The following is a 17320-nucleotide window of genomic DNA, read 5'->3' as shown; positions in this document are numbered from 1 at the left end:
GCATCGGCCGATATCCGAGTGCACTACGCCGATTTTCAGACAGGCACGTCTGTGGGCAGCCCAGTGTTATTGTTGCTGTGGAACACGTGACCCATGCTGCCTTGTGCAGGGCCACAGCCAGAAGTTTTGGAAGAGTCCTGGGATAGAACGGTAAGGCTTAAATTCTGATCTTTCAATGACCTGTTTATTTAAGTAGTTTGCTATGAAATGTTGCTTTAAAAGAAAACGCGAATTACGCTATTGGGAACTGGGGTAATGATAATGAGCCTTCAACCAACTGTAGCTTACAGGTAACATTAAGGATCATTGATTCTAATAGAGTTCGTTTTGTGCGCTTATTGGTGGGCTCACAGACGTTTTTTAATCGTTAAAAATCATTTTAGTTGTTAACATTTTAATTATTACCATATCAGCCCGATGTTATCAGTTATGTTTTTTTTCTTGTGTCGGAGAGTTTCACTCTGTGAGTGTGTGGGTAATATTATCTTTGAAAGTCTTATTGTACTGCGTTGGCATGATTTGCATAGTGTGGGAATGTTTCAGCCTTATAGATTGTGATTATGTGTTAATGTAAGTAGTACAAGCATAATATTTATTATTCATGTATTTGAGCTGATTTACATTTTGTTTTGGTATGAAAAGGTTATTTTGATACGTCCCCCATGGAGGGGACCACATATTAAACGGATTTTTGGAACAGGGAGCCGGAAGTGGGGCTTGCCCCATCTGCTCCAGGCATCGACCCGGTATTGCAGTGCTTCCGGGAACGGTGCACCTCTACTGCCCCCTGTTGTTGAAAGGCAGAACTGACTGACTGAATGGGTGACTAATAGACTGAGTGCCTCTGGATGGCCAACTAATTAGCCGCATGTGGTGTGAGGGAGGGGCCCTGTCCGTGCGCGGCCCCAATTTCCCGCCTTTTTTCTTTTTTTTTAAAGTAAGGTGACACGCTGTCGTTTGTGCGGTGGGCAGCTGTGCTGAGGTAAGGCATGACTTCATCTTTGCCTTTTGAATTTTCCCTCATGTTTGTTTAAATGATTGCTGTTTTTTGAGAGGACAGGGAGGACGCCGGTGACTGCGACGCCCCTGGGCATTCTACTCTGCGCGGGGGCGTCACGGAGGCCCGGCTAACGGCGACCCGCTAAGCGGCAGCCCCATATCGACTCGGGTCTCTCTTCGGTCTTCAGGACCGGTATACGTTTCTTCTCTTTTCTGGATTGGAAAAGACAAGAGCAAAAGTGGAAGAGTTGAAGAAATGGCGTCGGATGGCGTAGCTTATAGCGGTGGGTAGTAAAGACCTTGCATTCCAGAGCATCCCTGCGCATATGAGAGTCTGCTCCATACATCTCCGTTCAGGTAAGTCAAGTTCCGGTGTGATCACTAGACTCCATTCCTGTGTTTGTCCCTAAAGAGAACAGCCAGGATAGGAAATGCTGGAAACCCATCCCGACTGGAGTCCATCCCTTCCCGGTGACACAGTAACCCAAAAGTGTTTGTGAGTGTGGTTTATGTCAGATTAGGAGAGCTGAAATGAACCTTTTGTTGGATGATAGTCGGTGACCAAAACAAGAGCTAGATCACAGAAAAGTGTTTCAAAAGCGACAGCGTCAAAGTGAAATGCAACGCTGGATGGAAGTTTTCTAGTACTGATGAAGGATGTAGAATCGGAATCCAGATATGTTTCCATACAAGGAATTTGCCTTGGTGGTGCTTTTACATGACATTACAAAGAACATAAGAACATAAGAAATTTACAAACGAGAGGAGGCCATTCGGCCCATCAAGCTCGTTTGGCGAGAACTTAACTAATAGCTCAGAGTTGTTAAAATCTTATCTAGCTCTGATTTAAAGGAACCCAGGGTTTTAGCTTCCGCTACACTAGCAGGAAGACTATTCCATACTCTAACTACACGCTGTGTAAAGAAGTGCTTCCTCAAATTTTTCTCCCGCTAATTTCCACTTATGGCCACGAGTTCTAGTATTTAGACTAATATTGAAATAGTCATTTGGCTGAAGAGCATCCAGACCCGTTAGAATCTTATAGACCTGAATCATATCCCCCCTTAGTCTCCTTTGCTCAAGGCTAAACAGATTCAGTTCCGCTAACCTCTCCTCATAAGACATTCCTCTAAGACCAGGAATCATTCTCGTAGCTCTTCGTTGCACCTTTTCTAAGGCAGCAATGTCCTTCTTGAGGTATGGTGACCAAACCTGCACACAGTATTCTAGGTGGTGTCTTACCAAGGAATTATATAAGTGTATCATCACCTCCCTTGACTTAAACTCCACACACCTAGAGATATAACCCAACATTCTGTTGGCCTTTTTTATTGCTTCCCCACACTGGCGAGAGTTACCCACATTTAGCAAAGACATATGCAGAAAGGTAATAAACAATAGACTGGCAATTGGGTAATATGATAATTATATGATAATTAAGTTTATTAATGGTAGTAATGATGGTATTATGATATTTATATATGTGTGTGTACATAGTAATCATTGTAGTATGAATATAAACTATATAAATGGTATAATAATTTAAAGGGCTCTTAAATGGTGCCGTTATTAAGTAGCAGCCAAGTCAACTATATGTGCAAGAGTGCAATATGTATACAGAATTTGCAGTATGTGTGCATAATGTGCAAGAGTGCAGAATATAATCATAGAGGAAGTTTATCAGTTGTTCACTGGTTATGCTGGTGGATATTTCACTGCAGCTGACGATTAATTGAACGTCCATTCAGAGACTGGTTTGGTTAATGAGAGAGACTACCTGAGGGGAGAAGCTCTTGGCGTGTCTTGTGGTCTTGGTTCTGATTGCCATGAGTCTTCTCATGGAGGGTAAGGCTTGAAAGATGTGGTGAGCAGGGTGAGATGGGTCCTCAAAGATTTTGTATGCCCGTTTCCTGGTTCTGGTGATGTAAAGTGTCTGGAGGGTAAGCAGGTTACTGCCGATTATTCGCTCTGCTGAGTGGATGATGTGTTGCAGTCTGGCCTTGTCTCGTTCAGTGGCTGATCCAAACCAGGCTGTGATGGAGGAGGTGACGATGGACTCAATGATTGTAGCGTAAAACTGGGCCATCGTGGTTATAATATGTTATTTTGGATCAGGCACAGACAGTTGTGAGAGTTCAGTCCGCATTAGCTCCAATAGAATAGTATTAAATGCAAAGCTAAAGTCCACAAACAGAATCCTAACATATGTCTCAGGGCACTCCAAGTGTCGGAGTAAGAAATGGAGTCCAGTGTTAACTGCATCGTCCACAGGTCTGTTGGTTCTGTAGGCAGACTGTAGCCTGGGGTCAAGCGATAGGTCTGTGATGGTTTTAAGGTATGACAGCACAAGTCTCTCAAAAGCCTTCATTACCACCGATGTGAGAGCCACCAGTCTGTAGTCACTGACTGGTTCAGTGACTGGTTGAAAATATCTGTGAAGACAGGTGACTATTGATCTGCACAGTGCTTCAGAGTGGCTGGGGAGACAGAGTCTGAACCAGGAGCTTTCCTTGTATTCTGGCTACTGAAGATCTTGTTTACATCTCTGTCGTTGATTCTCCTGGGGAGGTGGCTGGACGTGGGGGGGGTGAGCTGGGTATAGTGTGGGCGAGGTGTGAAGGTACCCAGGTGTGAAGAAGGCCATTGAAAAGGTGAGGGCTGTATGATGCGCGAATGTGGCTTTTCAAACCCGCAGTAGAATTTGAACAGGTTTTTGTCACCACTCCTGTAAGCTTCATCTTTTGTTTTAGGAAGCTGCCTGAGTTCAGTTGTAAACCATGGTTCGTCGTTATTATAGCTGACAACAGACTTTTTGGGAATGCGAGAGTCCTCGCAGAAGCTTATGTGCCATGTTACAGTGTCCGTGTATTCATCCACGCTGTTAGTAGCAGTTTTGAAAACATTCCAGTCTGTTGAGTCAAAGCATGATTTTAATTGCTCTACTGCTCCACATGTTCAGTGTTTCACTCTAGTAACAACAGGTTTAGCAGTTTTCAGATTTTGTCTGTATGCTGGAATTAGATGAATTGTTGCATGGTCAGAGTTTCCTAGTGCAGCACCAGTCATTTTCTGTCATTAAAATGTGACGTCTTTTCAGTTAGCTATTTATTTATTTTGGCTTTTTCTTATTATTATGTGTTCATTGTAATTGATTAATAAAATTATTTATTTTCATTATTATTTCTTTTACTTATCTTTGAAATGTGATTTTGACATTTTAATTTGATTGTATCCTTGTCTTTGTAAAGCACTTTGAATTGCCTTGTGCCCGAATTGTGCTATATAAATAAACATACTTAAAATCTTTGATGATGACAATGTGCCCAGCCGGCTGTGAACTGTTCTTCGCTTTCTCCATCTTTGCATTTCTTGCATTGTGAAGATCTGCGAGCTGTTTAATTTTAGTGACCACTCCTTTTCAGGATTATGTAGTATATGTTTAACATTACTTCAAAGTGTGGAAGGGAAATTTAAAGTGATGGTAGGCCAGGGTTGGGAGGCATTGTGGGATTGTTCTTGTGTCTCAGGTTTTGTTGTTTTGGGGATGGTGCCGTGTGTCCTTGCCTCGCAGCCACCTGCACGGAACCAGCTTTGCAGGCCACAGACCTTGTAGAACTGGGCTGAAGGGAACATCGCCGGGGGGAGAAAGGGGACCTGCAGGAGGCCTTGAAATGTAGCTGCTGTACTATGCTAGACGCAGTTTGTTGTATGGTAGCATTTGAACACACAAGCAAGTTATGTACCCATAAGGGTTGTATATGTTTACGCTGAAGTCTTTATTTAGGTAATATAGGGTTGGGGTTTCCCTTACTGATAGCGTTGTGAGCCATGCCAGCCATGGACACCGAAGGGGGGGTTGCACCTTTTTGCTGGGTTGGGAGTGGAATTTCCCTAATGTTTAGGGTTTTTGCCCTCCTTCCTAGGCTGGATAGACAGGCTTATGTGTGGGACTCATAGGAGGCCTAGGCCTAACGAGGATTGGAAACTGAACATCCTTGAAGTAGACCAATAGAGGTGGCGTATTATGTTTGTTGTATGTTCGAAACCTGGTTTGCAGATGTTTGGTAACCAATCAGGACTTAAAAGTCCATATAGGGGAATTCGTCTTATAGTATATTAACCTGCTGATTTCTGGGTGCAGGGTGCATTGCGCATTGTCCCCGAGTGTGGTTGGAACACTATGCTGGATTGCTGAATAAAGAAGAAAATTTTGCTCATTACATGCGAGGCCTGGAGTTTGATTCAAGTGTGACAGAGTGAGAGTGATTATAGAGGATTATAGAGTCATAGTTGTTTGGGTTAATTCTGAGTACCACAAAAGTTTACAAGCCCTATTTTGGCAAGAGCTAATCCTAATCATTTTCATCCTTGCCGTTTAAATCACTCATGAATAGATGTGTTTGTGAGAAATTGATCTGTTTTAAGCATTTTCAATTTAAATAAATACTGCAATACTACTACGAGATATCTAACAACATACGATGCAACATTCAACAGGGGGTAGTGAAGTGATTCATGGCTGATCAAAGTGCCAATTCGATGTGGGGCAGTGATTAGCATGTGGAGAATGCTGCAGCAGTATTACAAAAGCAGCAACTCTTTTAAAAATAATAGTGATAAAAATATATTATTTATTAATAAGTATATATAATCAGTACACAAAGTATAAGTATATAAATATAAGCATATAAAGTATACACTCACCTAAAGGATTATTAGGAACACCTGTTCAATTTCTCATTAATGCAATTATCTAATCAACCAATCACATGGCAGTTGTTTCAATGCATTTAGGGGTGTGGTCCTGGTCAAGACAATCTCCTGAACTCCAAACTGAATGTCAGAATGGGAAAGAAAGGTGATTTAATCAATTTTGAGCGTGGCATGGTTGTTGGTGCCAGACGGGCCGGTCTGAGTATTTCACAATCTGCTCATTTCACAATCTGCTCAGTTACTGGGATTTTCACGCACAACCATTTCTAGGGTTTACAAAGAATGGTGTGAAAAGGGAAAAACATCCAGTATGCGGCAGTCCCGTGGGCGAAAATGCCTTGTTGATGCTAGAGGTCAGAGGAGAATGGGCCGACTGATTCAAGCTGATAGAAGAGCAACTTTGACTGAAATAACCACTCGTTACAACCGAGGTATGCAGCAAAGCATTTGTGAAGCCACAACACGCACAACCTTGAGGCGGATGGGCTACAACAGCAGAAGACCCCACTGGGTACCACTCATCTCCACTACAAATAGGAAAAGAGGCTACAATTTGCACAAGCTCACCAAAATTGGACAGTTGAAGACTGGAAAAATGTTGCCTGGTCTGATGAGTCTCGATTTCTGTTGAGACATTCAAATGGTAGAGTAAACAGAATGAGAACATGGATCCATCATGCCTTGTTACCACTGTGCCGGCTGGTGGTGGTGGTGTAATGGTGTGGGGGATGTTTTCTTGGTACACTTTAGGCCCCTTAGTGCCAATTGGGCATCGTTTAAATGCCACGGCCTACCTGAGCATTGTTTCTGACCATGTCCATCCCTTTATGACCACCATGTACCCATCCTCTGATGGCTACTTCCAGCAGGATAATGCACCATGTCACAAAGCTCGAATCATTTCAAATTGGTTTCTTGAACATGACAATGAGTTCACTGTACTTAAATGGCCCCCACAGTCACCAGATCTCAACCCAATAGAGCATCTTTGGGATGTGGTGGAACGGGAGCTTGGTGCCCTGGATGTGCATCCCACAAATCTCCATCAACTGCAAGATGCTATCCTATCAATATGGGCCAACATTTCTAAAGAATGCTTTCGGCACCTTGTTGAATCAATGCCACGTAGAATTAAGGCAGTTCTGAAGGCGAAAGGGGGTCAAACACCGTATTAGTATGGTGTTCCTAATAATCCTTTAGGTGAGTGTATAAGTACATAAAGTATAAGTATATAAAGTTTAAGTATATAAAGTATATAAGTCTTAAGTATAAAAATGATATAAGTATAAAAAGTTTAAGGGCTCAGAGGACCGCTTCTCCTACTCATCAGAGTGGATCTGGTGCCTGAACTTCTTTTTCAGAGCCTTTGATTTTTTTATTTTTTTTTCTCTTTTCCCTTTCCTTTTTTCTTTCTTTTTTAAATTCCCCACCACCACCCCCCCTCTTCGGAGGACAACTTTATTTTACACTAAATTCAAGAGCAAAGAGTGTGGCTGCTCCGAACTCACCCGTCCCGTGGAGGAAAGGAAAAAAAAAAAAAAAACGGGGGATACAGAAACAACAATCGTAACGAGAACAGACATTAATCACCATGGGGAGAGAAAAGAAAAAAAAAAAAGGAAACAGAGGTATACAGGAAAAATAAAACTAATAATGTAGGTGGGACGGAGAAAATGAAGTGTAGGGGAATACAGAATACAAACAACCATAAGAAAAATAACACTCATTACAAGGACATCAAACAACAAACATTATAACATCAGTAATAATAATTATAATTAATAATGTGACAAATAGGTATTATATATATATATATATATGTAGCATACACACACGTGATCCTACCCTTATACATGTATATTTAAATTCCTATGTCTATAACACACGCTAAAAAGTAACAATAATAATGATACTGATCGCTCAACCATTCTTATATGTATGTGTAAGTGTAGGTGTGAACTGATTTGTCATTGGATGTGCTGGCATATGATGCCGTCGGGGGAAGCGACAGCACCCCACCCCCCCACAAGGCCGAAGGCGAAGGCAGGAGAAACCAGGCAACCGAGGCCACCCTGCCGCCCCCCCAGCACAAGGGCCCACGGCCATGTGCCCCGGAGATAACCACCCGCCCAACCCAGGAAGCAGCCCGCGAGGGACTAAAGGGGCGCCAACCCCCGTACAGGGAGGCCCGCAGAGGGAGGACGGGCGGCGAGCCCCCCCGCCCAGCCCAAACCGAACCCCCCAATCCGCCTAGAAGGCCCCCAGTGTCCCAAGATCCCCCGGACTGCCCGCCAGGGCCCCACCACGGCGCAGCAGAGCCAAGCACCACCCGGCCCGCGGCCCAAGAGAGGAGGCCGCCCACACCCGCCAGAGCCTTTGATAAGATGGAAGTAATGTCCTCTTGAGGCCATGGGCGTCCCCTGTGTCAGCCCCTCCTTGGCACTGGCGTCCCACCTGGCGATCTCAGCACCGGGTGCAGTTTAATGCGGGGCAGCTCCGCCAGGACATCCACCATGTTGGGGCCTTTGGTGGGTCCTGCGCCACTTCCCTGATGATGACTCTGCTTGGGGCCCTGGATACTAGCAGGTGGAGGAGGACGAGGTGGCGGTGGAGGATGAGGAGGAGGGGGCGGGAAACAGCTTGGAGCTGAAGTGGGGACTACAAAAGGAGTCCCAGTGGTCTCCGAACTACTCCGGGATATATATGGGTCAGTCAGGGCACCAGCAAGCATGGAGATCTCGGACCGGAACCTTGTCTTCGAGGGCTGCAATCTTTTTCCAAACTGCCGCCCACTCGGACCCTGCCTCTGCTGCAACAGCAGCATGGTGGAGATCCCCGTGTCCACTGGGGAGGTGGATGCCGTTGCAACACTTGAGGATTTCTTCACAAAGCGCTGGGAAAGAAAAAAATCTCCAGTTGCAAAAAACTTGTTACATTGCGCAGTTCAACGCAGAGGGAGCGACTCTGTGAAACAAGCGATCTTCCTTGGCCGAAAAAATACTGAATTCGGAACGGAATCAAATCCAAAAAAAACAGTCTGCACACAAAGTACAGAGAGTTAGATGTCTTACTTAAACATCACACAAAATTATATATTTTTCCATCATCCATTAACATACAGCGCAATCTCAGATTCACATTAGGCCATACACAGATTTCCTGAATAACATTAATATACACATATACATGTATATACTTATATATGCACATTATAAACATTTCAACCTGCAATGGTACTAACAGGGTGGCTAAACTGAATAACACCATATCACAGTCAACGTATTCCGATCAATTAGCAAGTAGCCTTATAGGTAGCTTTAGCATTTTACATACAACTACAAAAAATGATACATTAGTAAAGAAAATAATCAACCACACAATCAGCAAAGGTTCGCATTCATATCCTGACTGTTTTTCCTTCACACTAATGATCCCTATATCTATATTTTCAAACAGGTAAATTGACCTACCAGGATATCCAAAAGAGAGCACTTGCACCAAAATCTTTCTATCCACTAATTGCTGCAATTGTATGCTTAGGCCAAAAAAAATAAACAGTGCTCTAAACGTTGACATCTACACAAATATATATATGTAGATATATACGTTTATTTCCCTAAGTTGCCGTTCACTCCTCTTTCCGCTCTCTTTACCCGCCTTCCTCCGTCTAGAAAAACCCGCCGGAAAAAAAAAACTCCCACCCTACCTTTCGGCACTCAGGAACGTCTTAAAGAGACAGCTGCCCACTTTGGTATACACAACTTATTGTAAGGTTCATGTCTCCCTCTTTACAAATTACGCTCTATAATAGCTTCAAAGCCTTATGGTAGCTTTATAGACCTGGCTACATTTGGTTTTGTTATTATTATTATTGGTATTAGTATTATTATTTTAAGAATGAAGCTAAATAATATAGCTAATATATCACATATGGGTTAAAATGCAGAGGACGCATTTCGTCGTTGTGTGATGTGCCAAGAATGGCACTTGATCACAAAGTACAAATACTTTTTTACTTGCCAACATTCATAAGCAACGTTATTTTTCATTACAGTTGAACTTTTTTTTGGGGGGGACTTTTTTATTTGAAGGACTTACTTCAAATATTGACAATAATAACAAAAATAAAGTACAAAAAAAACTGCTAAACAATAGCAAGTGCTTAAAGTGCATAAATAACAAGTGCTCAAAGTGCTAAAGAACTGACCTGCTAAACTGAAGATTAGAAGTGAAATCAAGGCCATTATCACTTATTTTTTCTTTTTTTCTGGGTTGTAAGCAAAGTCCTGCAAACTCTTTCTTTTTAAGACATTTGGACCAGAAGATGGAGCTGGTACAGTGGAGGAGGATGAGGCTTCGGCTGGTCCAGATGATGAGGATGAGGCTTTGGCTGGTCCAGAGGGAGGGAGAAAGAGTTTGGCTAGTCCAGAAGAGTCTGGTCCAGAAGATAAGGATGAGGCTTTGGCTGGTCCAGAGGATGAAGATGATGCTTTGGCTGGTCCTGAGGATGAAGATGAGGCTTTGGCTGGTCCAGAGGATGAAGATGAGGCTTTGGCTGGTCCAGAGGGAGAGAGAAAGAGTTTGGCTGGTCCATTGGAAGTTGAAAATGGTCTGAATGGTCCAGAGGAGGAGGCTGAGGGTCTGGCTGGTCCAGAGGAGGTTGAAAAAGGTCTGGATGGTCCAGTGGAGGTTGGTGAGGGTCTGGATGGTCCAGTGGAGGTTGGTGAGGGTCTGGCTGGTCCAGAGGAGGTTGAAAAAGGTCTGGATGGTCCAGTGGACGAGGATGAGTGTTTGACTCGTCTAGAGGAGGCTTTGGCTGATCCAGCGATATTCCTGGCCTGCCGTATGAGTTTGTTTGCCATCTGTGATGGCCGAATCCTTGCTGCCTCATTCACCCTTTTCTTCTTTTGTGCCTGTTGTGCCTCTTTCTTTTTCTGCAGATGTTTTTGATATGTTTGATACGATGACAGGCAAGACCACCTTAATGGCTGGTCTATTGTCATTGTCGATGCTGTCCACTCCCTTGCTTTAATCGTGGATTTTACAATTGCAAGGCTCTCATAAGTTTCCACATTCATGGAGCATCTGTCTGCTTCAAGAATATCACCCATGAGATTAAATGATCCCTCAACCAGGGGGCCTGTGAAAATGCTAAGTAGTGCTTTGACCAGCTGACCCAGAATGGGAAATCGCACACCTCTCTCTGGATTTTTCATGGATACAACTCTGCTCCACCAATCTACATCAACTCGGCCTTCTTCTTCAATGTAGTTCTGGGCACACGTTACCAGGTCCACCTCTATTTGGTACGCCCGTATCTCTTCCTCCACCTGACCAATCTCTTCTGGTGCGACCACATTAGGCAAGGCCTCTCCTAATGTGATAAAAGCCCCACAGATGGAGTCATCTTGAATCAGAGAGGGAGTGAGTGCAGAAAGTGAGGTGATTATCTTGTTGTCCAGAGGAAGGTCTTTGAGAAGGAACTCTGATGACTTCATGTACCCTTCTCTGAGAGAGTTGTAAATGTTTCTCACCCATATCAGCCTCTCCACACGGGCCTTGTTTAGTGCAGAGTAGCAGTATCTTCCAACAGACAACCTTTTGTCTTAAAGTTGCAAATCTTTACTCCGGACATCAACCTTGATGATATCCTTTGCACTCAGTGGGATGGCTTCCGGCTTCATAAATTTGCTGAGGAGCTCTCGAACTAGGGCCACCATCTCCACGTGCAGCAAGTGCGCCATTGGTTTTTCATGTTGCATTTTTTTCAAAAATCCCTGAAATGTTGAAAGTATGCCTGCAAACATTAAAAAAAAAAAAATTTTATTTGACATTTTCACATGCGTAAAAAAAACCCAACAAGAAAACAGAATTAAAGACAAGTTGCATACAGTTCAAATAAATAGCAGTGCATTTTAAAAAAGTGAATAAAGTATAAATACTTTTAATAGCTTTTATTTCCATATATCAGATGTAATGGAAAAATTACTCCAAATCAAATTATTAACGAATTTGACCAGGTCTGCAGTTTTTTTTACTGGAAGCAAAGGAAATGGAATATGAATCTGTTCCCAAAAAAAAAAAAAAAAATTGCAATGTTGAGATTTTTCAAACACTTGACATAAACTTAACACATTTTTCAAGATTTAACTTAACTTTAAATTACTGAAGTAATATTTTGGTGCATAATCATTGTTTTTGTCAGATGTTAATCAGATCATAATCAGATGTTATCATCAGTTAAATCTTTAAAATGTTTTAAGTGTATGTGAATGTTTGTGGCTGAAGAGAAAAGAAAAAATTCACAACACTGCTATATTTTTTTCTTAAGATAAATATTCCTTCTCTTCATTTCCTGTAAAAAAAAATGCACACTTAATAAAGTATTTTACATTTTTTGCCTTGGAATTGAATGTCTAATCTTTCCATTACATTTGAAATATGGAAATAACATACTGATTAAAAATAATTTCACTTTATTCACTTTTTTTTAACAATAAACTGCTGTTTATTTGAACACTTCTATATAACTCTGCATAACTTCTAAAGCTGGTTATGATTGCTGTAGTAGAGACCTGGCTGTTCCCTTTGTAAAAAACAACAACTGTTATTAACTTTCATTACATTTAGCCTAAAGTTTTTGCCTACACAAGTTAGCCTGCTACAAGATACCTCTGAACATGTCGACCATGACTTTGAATCGGTCAAACTCTGTAAAGAGCACAGAGATTCGTGCCTTCCGGTCAAGGTTGGCTTGTGTTCCCATTCGGGATGTTGTGGCTTGTTCTTGTTGAAGAATTTCTACTCTGGTCTTTTCCTCAACTGTTAGTGCATATCTCGTCAGCAATTCATTAAGAAGCCTTCTGTATCACACAAACACACACACACACACCACTGTGGCTATTTTCATTGCTTATTCCTACATAAAACCTAACAACACTCTAAACTAGCACATCACTCTACATGCAATATAATACAATAAAAATGGTTAACTGCAGAGACAGCACATTAAAAAATACTTAATTTATACTACAAAATGATTAGCATTACCTGTATTTGTGTTCTTCATTTGGATTCCCTTCCCTACCCTGTTGCAAGTCTCGACTTTAGTGTTGTGAGATGTGGTGACTATGTGCTTATTGCTGAGGTGTTTTTTTTCTGTTCCTATGTTGTACTTCCTACTGGAGTACAGTCTGGGGGCTGTTTTTTTTATTCACCTCCACTCTCCTCACGTAATCTGTTTCTCTGAGTTTTCCTACAGTCCCCTGTCTTCCTGACCTGTCTGCCCCCCTATAATGTTTGTGTATGTATGGTCGGGTTGATGGCCTGCTTTTCGCTGGTACTTGTGACTAGTGACATGGTGAATTGCAACAGCAATAAAGGGAATCAATCAATCAATCAATCCAGCACATAGTAATAATGCACCACCAGTACATCCATGAGTTCATTCAGCCTGGTGCACACCTCCAGCATCTGAAGAAATCTGTTGCTAATAGGTCTTATCAAGCTCTTGGAAGGAAGATGGAGCAGACTCTGAAAGTCTGAGAAAATCTCCTTCTGTTTTGGTGACTTCTCAATATCATAATAGACATCGGAGCAGAAATTTTCCTCTTCTGTGCTGAACGGACTCATGAGGGCCTTGGCAGCATTGGAAACCATGTGCACGGTGTCTCCAGATACATCAAGGAGGTATGGGTTCGCCTTCCTTGCTTGAGTTTCAAGGCCAGACTTTTTTCCTCTCATGACTGCACAGTTGTCAAGGAGGATGCTGGTAACTTGTCTCCACTCAAGACCATAAGTCTGCATGACATCTTTAAGTTCCAGCATAAGGTTTGGGGCATTTGCAATGTTGACTTTTCTGCTTGCCAGATGTTGTGTTATTACTCTGTTGCTTTCATTATCAAAAAAGCGAACAAGCACATTGAGTGTTTTATCCATATTCAAGGTTGTTGCTTCATCAACATTGAGTGAGAACATGCATTTTTTTAGCTTCTCAGACAAACATTTTTTGAACTGTAATGCAATTCCATGAGTGTTCATGTAACTCGCATGTTGATTTGAAACCGACAGGCTAGTTAACGCTTTTTTGTCTTCTGCCAGTTTTTTACACAGGGTGACCAGTGGATGCGAAATTCTGAATGCCAAATCATGTTCTGCTATAAATGTGCACAAACGTATTTTTAAATCGCAGACACGGTCAGTCATAGACAACGGTGTGTCAGCTGTAACAGTTGCTCCCGGCAACGTCGTGGTAAGTTTGAGTGCACGGGCAGCGGCTCTATGACCGGAGTCTAAATCATGACAAGCAAGCACTTTCTTACCGCTGCTGGCATACAGTAGCTTCCTCCAGCAAATCGTGCAGAAACAAGCCCCGGGCTCTCTCAGTTTCTTGCACCAACTGCCAAAAGGCTCGCCATTTCTACTTTCTTCAATCCACACCCAGCACCATTTATTTTTGAGTCCTTTATCTATTGCTAGGACATCATCCCCAGGCTTCATAAACTTGCGCTCCATTTTTTTTTCTCCGACAACGCTAACGTGACATTGACGTATGGGTGTCAATCATACCGTGTTGCAAGGACCCGCCCTTCTCTGCTTCTGATAGGCTTGTAACGTTAGTTAAAGCTGCGTTCCTCTCATATGATTGGTAGGTGAAATAAATTGGCTCGAAAATATTAAACCGCATGCGCAGGCTCTAAAATATTATTATTTTTTTCCCTCACGGCCGCACGCCGGAGATCCGGCACGGTGCCGGAATACTTTAAGCCCTGCACTAAGGATCTGGTCTCAGTTTCGTAAACATTATGGCCTAGCCTCCATGTCTGTTTACGCCCCTGTCATGGCCAACCTGCTATTTCCAGCTTCTCTATTAGATAATGCATTCAGACAATGGTTTAAAAATGGAGCGTTGAATATTAAGATGTTATATAAGGATGGCGTCTTCATGTCATTTGATCAGGTTAGACAGGAGTTTGCTCTGCCAGCAAATCACTTTTTCAGATACCTACAAGTTAGACATTTCACACAGAATAACGTCAGTCATTTTCCTTCACTACCTCAGACATCATTTCTTGATTCAATCATAGAAAGTCAGCCAGAGCTTAGGGGAACCGTCTCAAAGCTGTACACAAATATATTTGACATGGAAGGTTCTTCACTGACAATAGTAAAAGAAGGATATGGGTACAACTATTAATGATGGTCAATGGTCTAACATACTTCAAAGAATCCACTCCTCCTCTATTTGTGCGAGGCACTGCCTCATTCAGTTCAAGATTGTACATAGACTTCACATGTCTGGGGTTAAGTTATCCAAGATTTACCCGGGGGTTAATCCTATTTGTGACAGATGTAGACAAGCACCTGCTACTCTCTTTCACACTTTTTGGTCATGTCCAAGTATGACTGCATTCTGGTCTTCAATATTTGAGGTGTATTCTGTGATTTCGGGGGTAACCTTTGACCTTTGTCCTTTTATCGGACTTTTTGGCGTACCATTGAATGATCTCCCATTACGAAAGACACAATTAAATTGTATAGCCTACTCCTCCCTTTTGGCTCGGCGACTCATTCTTTTAAATTGGAAAAATGAGAAACCCCCCCTCCTTTGTTAGATGGATATGTGATGTCATGTTTTTCCTTAAGATTGAAAAGATTAGATATGCATTGCATGGATCAGTAGGAAAGTTTGATATGGTATGACATCCTTTTATTTCTCATATAGAACAGCTGACAATGCACCTTGACTCTCGATAATGTGTGATGTGTACAAAGTAACTGAGTGACTACTTTTTTTTTTTTTTTTTTTGTCTTGTGGTGTTATGTTTATTTGTCTTAATGCTTGTACCTGTGGGGGGTTTTTGTATGTCTGAAAAAACCAATAAAAAATACATTGACAAAAAAAAGAAACAATTGCATAACATAGGATACCATAAAATCAAGATAGGATAGGTTAAAAGAAGAAGTTTAAGATAAGATTGTATAAGATAAAGGATAAGATTAAGATAATGATAAGTAGAGATAAGGTTAAGATAACATTATATAACATAACATAGGATACGATAAAATTAGGATAGCTTACGATAAGCATAAAATAATATATAATAAGGATAGGATAGGTTGTATAACATTAGATAACATAGGATATGATAAAATTAGGATAAGATTGTAAAAATCGAACGCGAGAAATTGTGAAATTTACGTGACGTCCCCTTGTCCGCATCTGAAAACGAACACGGAAAAGTGAAGCATCAATTGGCCTTAAGTGTCACGCCAGATGCGTTAGTTGGCAACCCTGTTAAGCCCCCTAGACCCCATCCATGAAAGAATCATGATGGCCATTGAAAGGATGCAGGCAGACACTGGAAACAGTATTGAACACCTGGTCCAGACCATTCAAAAAAATCCCCCTGGCCCGGCGTCCATGGAGAACATGTGTTTTGAGAAGCCCTGCAGGACAGTGCAAGAGCTTGAGGGATTCAAATTGCAGTTGGAGGGCCCAGAACAAAAACAAAAGATGGAATGTTGATATGCTATATTGCTGTTTAAAAGGGTTTGTCTAATTGCAACACTAAGAATTGTTTTTAAGTATTTATCTTCATATGTTGTATAGATCCGTTTTTTTAGTCTGATGGGAGGCTGCAGCATTGGGGACGTTGTGAGGAGAACCCTCAGAAAGATGGCTACAAACGAGGTCTGGTCACAGTTACAGCCTGAAAGGCCGAAAAGGAAAGCTGTCCTTCTTGGGAACAGCACTCCACCATGTTGTTTTAAATTACCTAGTATGTTAAACGGTTAGATTTCACAAAATGTCCATTACATTGCATAGACCCATTGTTTAATATTTATTAAATACTGCATTTTTTCTAGGAGCTTGTGCTGCACAATTTCCGAGGGTTAGCGAGAAGGACATTGAAAATTATATAGGGGATACCCTAAAACACGCACCTCACCGTGCAAAGATCCACCCAATACCTGTAAGTTTTTTTTGTTTTTCTTCGGAGCAGTTAACACTTAAAACTGCACTGCACATTGATGCCATTTTTAAATTCGTAGTACCTGTTCACTTAAATCGGACAAGCCAAGGTCGTCACGCCCAGCTCGTCCGATCCTCGTGTGTGCCACGTCCCCTCATTACTCACGTGCACTACCCTGATTGTGATCACCTATTTCCTGTTATTTCGGCTTGTCTTGTGTGTTTCAGTCCGCGTTCGAGTCTGTTTCCCCAGGTCTGTCATTGACGTTGTTAACCGAGTGCTCCCCTGTCTGCTTGTTCTCCATAATAAACCCCGTTGCCCTTGGATTGCGGTCTCCCTGCTCCTGCTTTTCCACATCCCACTCGCTCGCCCGTCACCCGGTCGTGACAAAGGTGCTGTAACATTTTATGGCAACACAGGAGGACATCCAAGATATTAGTGTAACTGGTTACTTTAATTACCCTTCACCTTGTCTCTCTATTAAACCTTTGTTTCTGTCACAAATTCATGGACACCTACTCATAGTCTAACCACTAATAATCTCAGTTTTGTCTTATATTTCCACACTTTACATGGCAAACACATTTGGTTAATATGCTAAGTTACCTCATAGCCTGTACACCTAAGGGTAA

General features: G+C 42.0%; 1 protein-coding gene and 1 pseudogene across 1 annotated transcript in view; both read left to right on the top strand.

Moving 5' to 3' along the window:
• The window catches only part of LOC140586411 (uncharacterized), a 69335-nt gene that overhangs the window by 29097 nt on the left and 22918 nt on the right, over positions 1-17320 (top strand). The gene's annotated exons all lie outside the window — the stretch shown is intronic.
• Positions 548-780, top strand: LOC140586418 (U2 spliceosomal RNA; annotated as a pseudogene).

This window comes from Paramormyrops kingsleyae, unplaced genomic scaffold (assembly GCF_048594095.1).
Source record: "Paramormyrops kingsleyae isolate MSU_618 unplaced genomic scaffold, PKINGS_0.4 ups55, whole genome shotgun sequence".
In the NCBI taxonomy this organism is placed as follows: Eukaryota; Metazoa; Chordata; class Actinopteri; order Osteoglossiformes; family Mormyridae; genus Paramormyrops; species Paramormyrops kingsleyae.
This window is presented reverse-complemented; position numbering and strand designations above follow the sequence as displayed.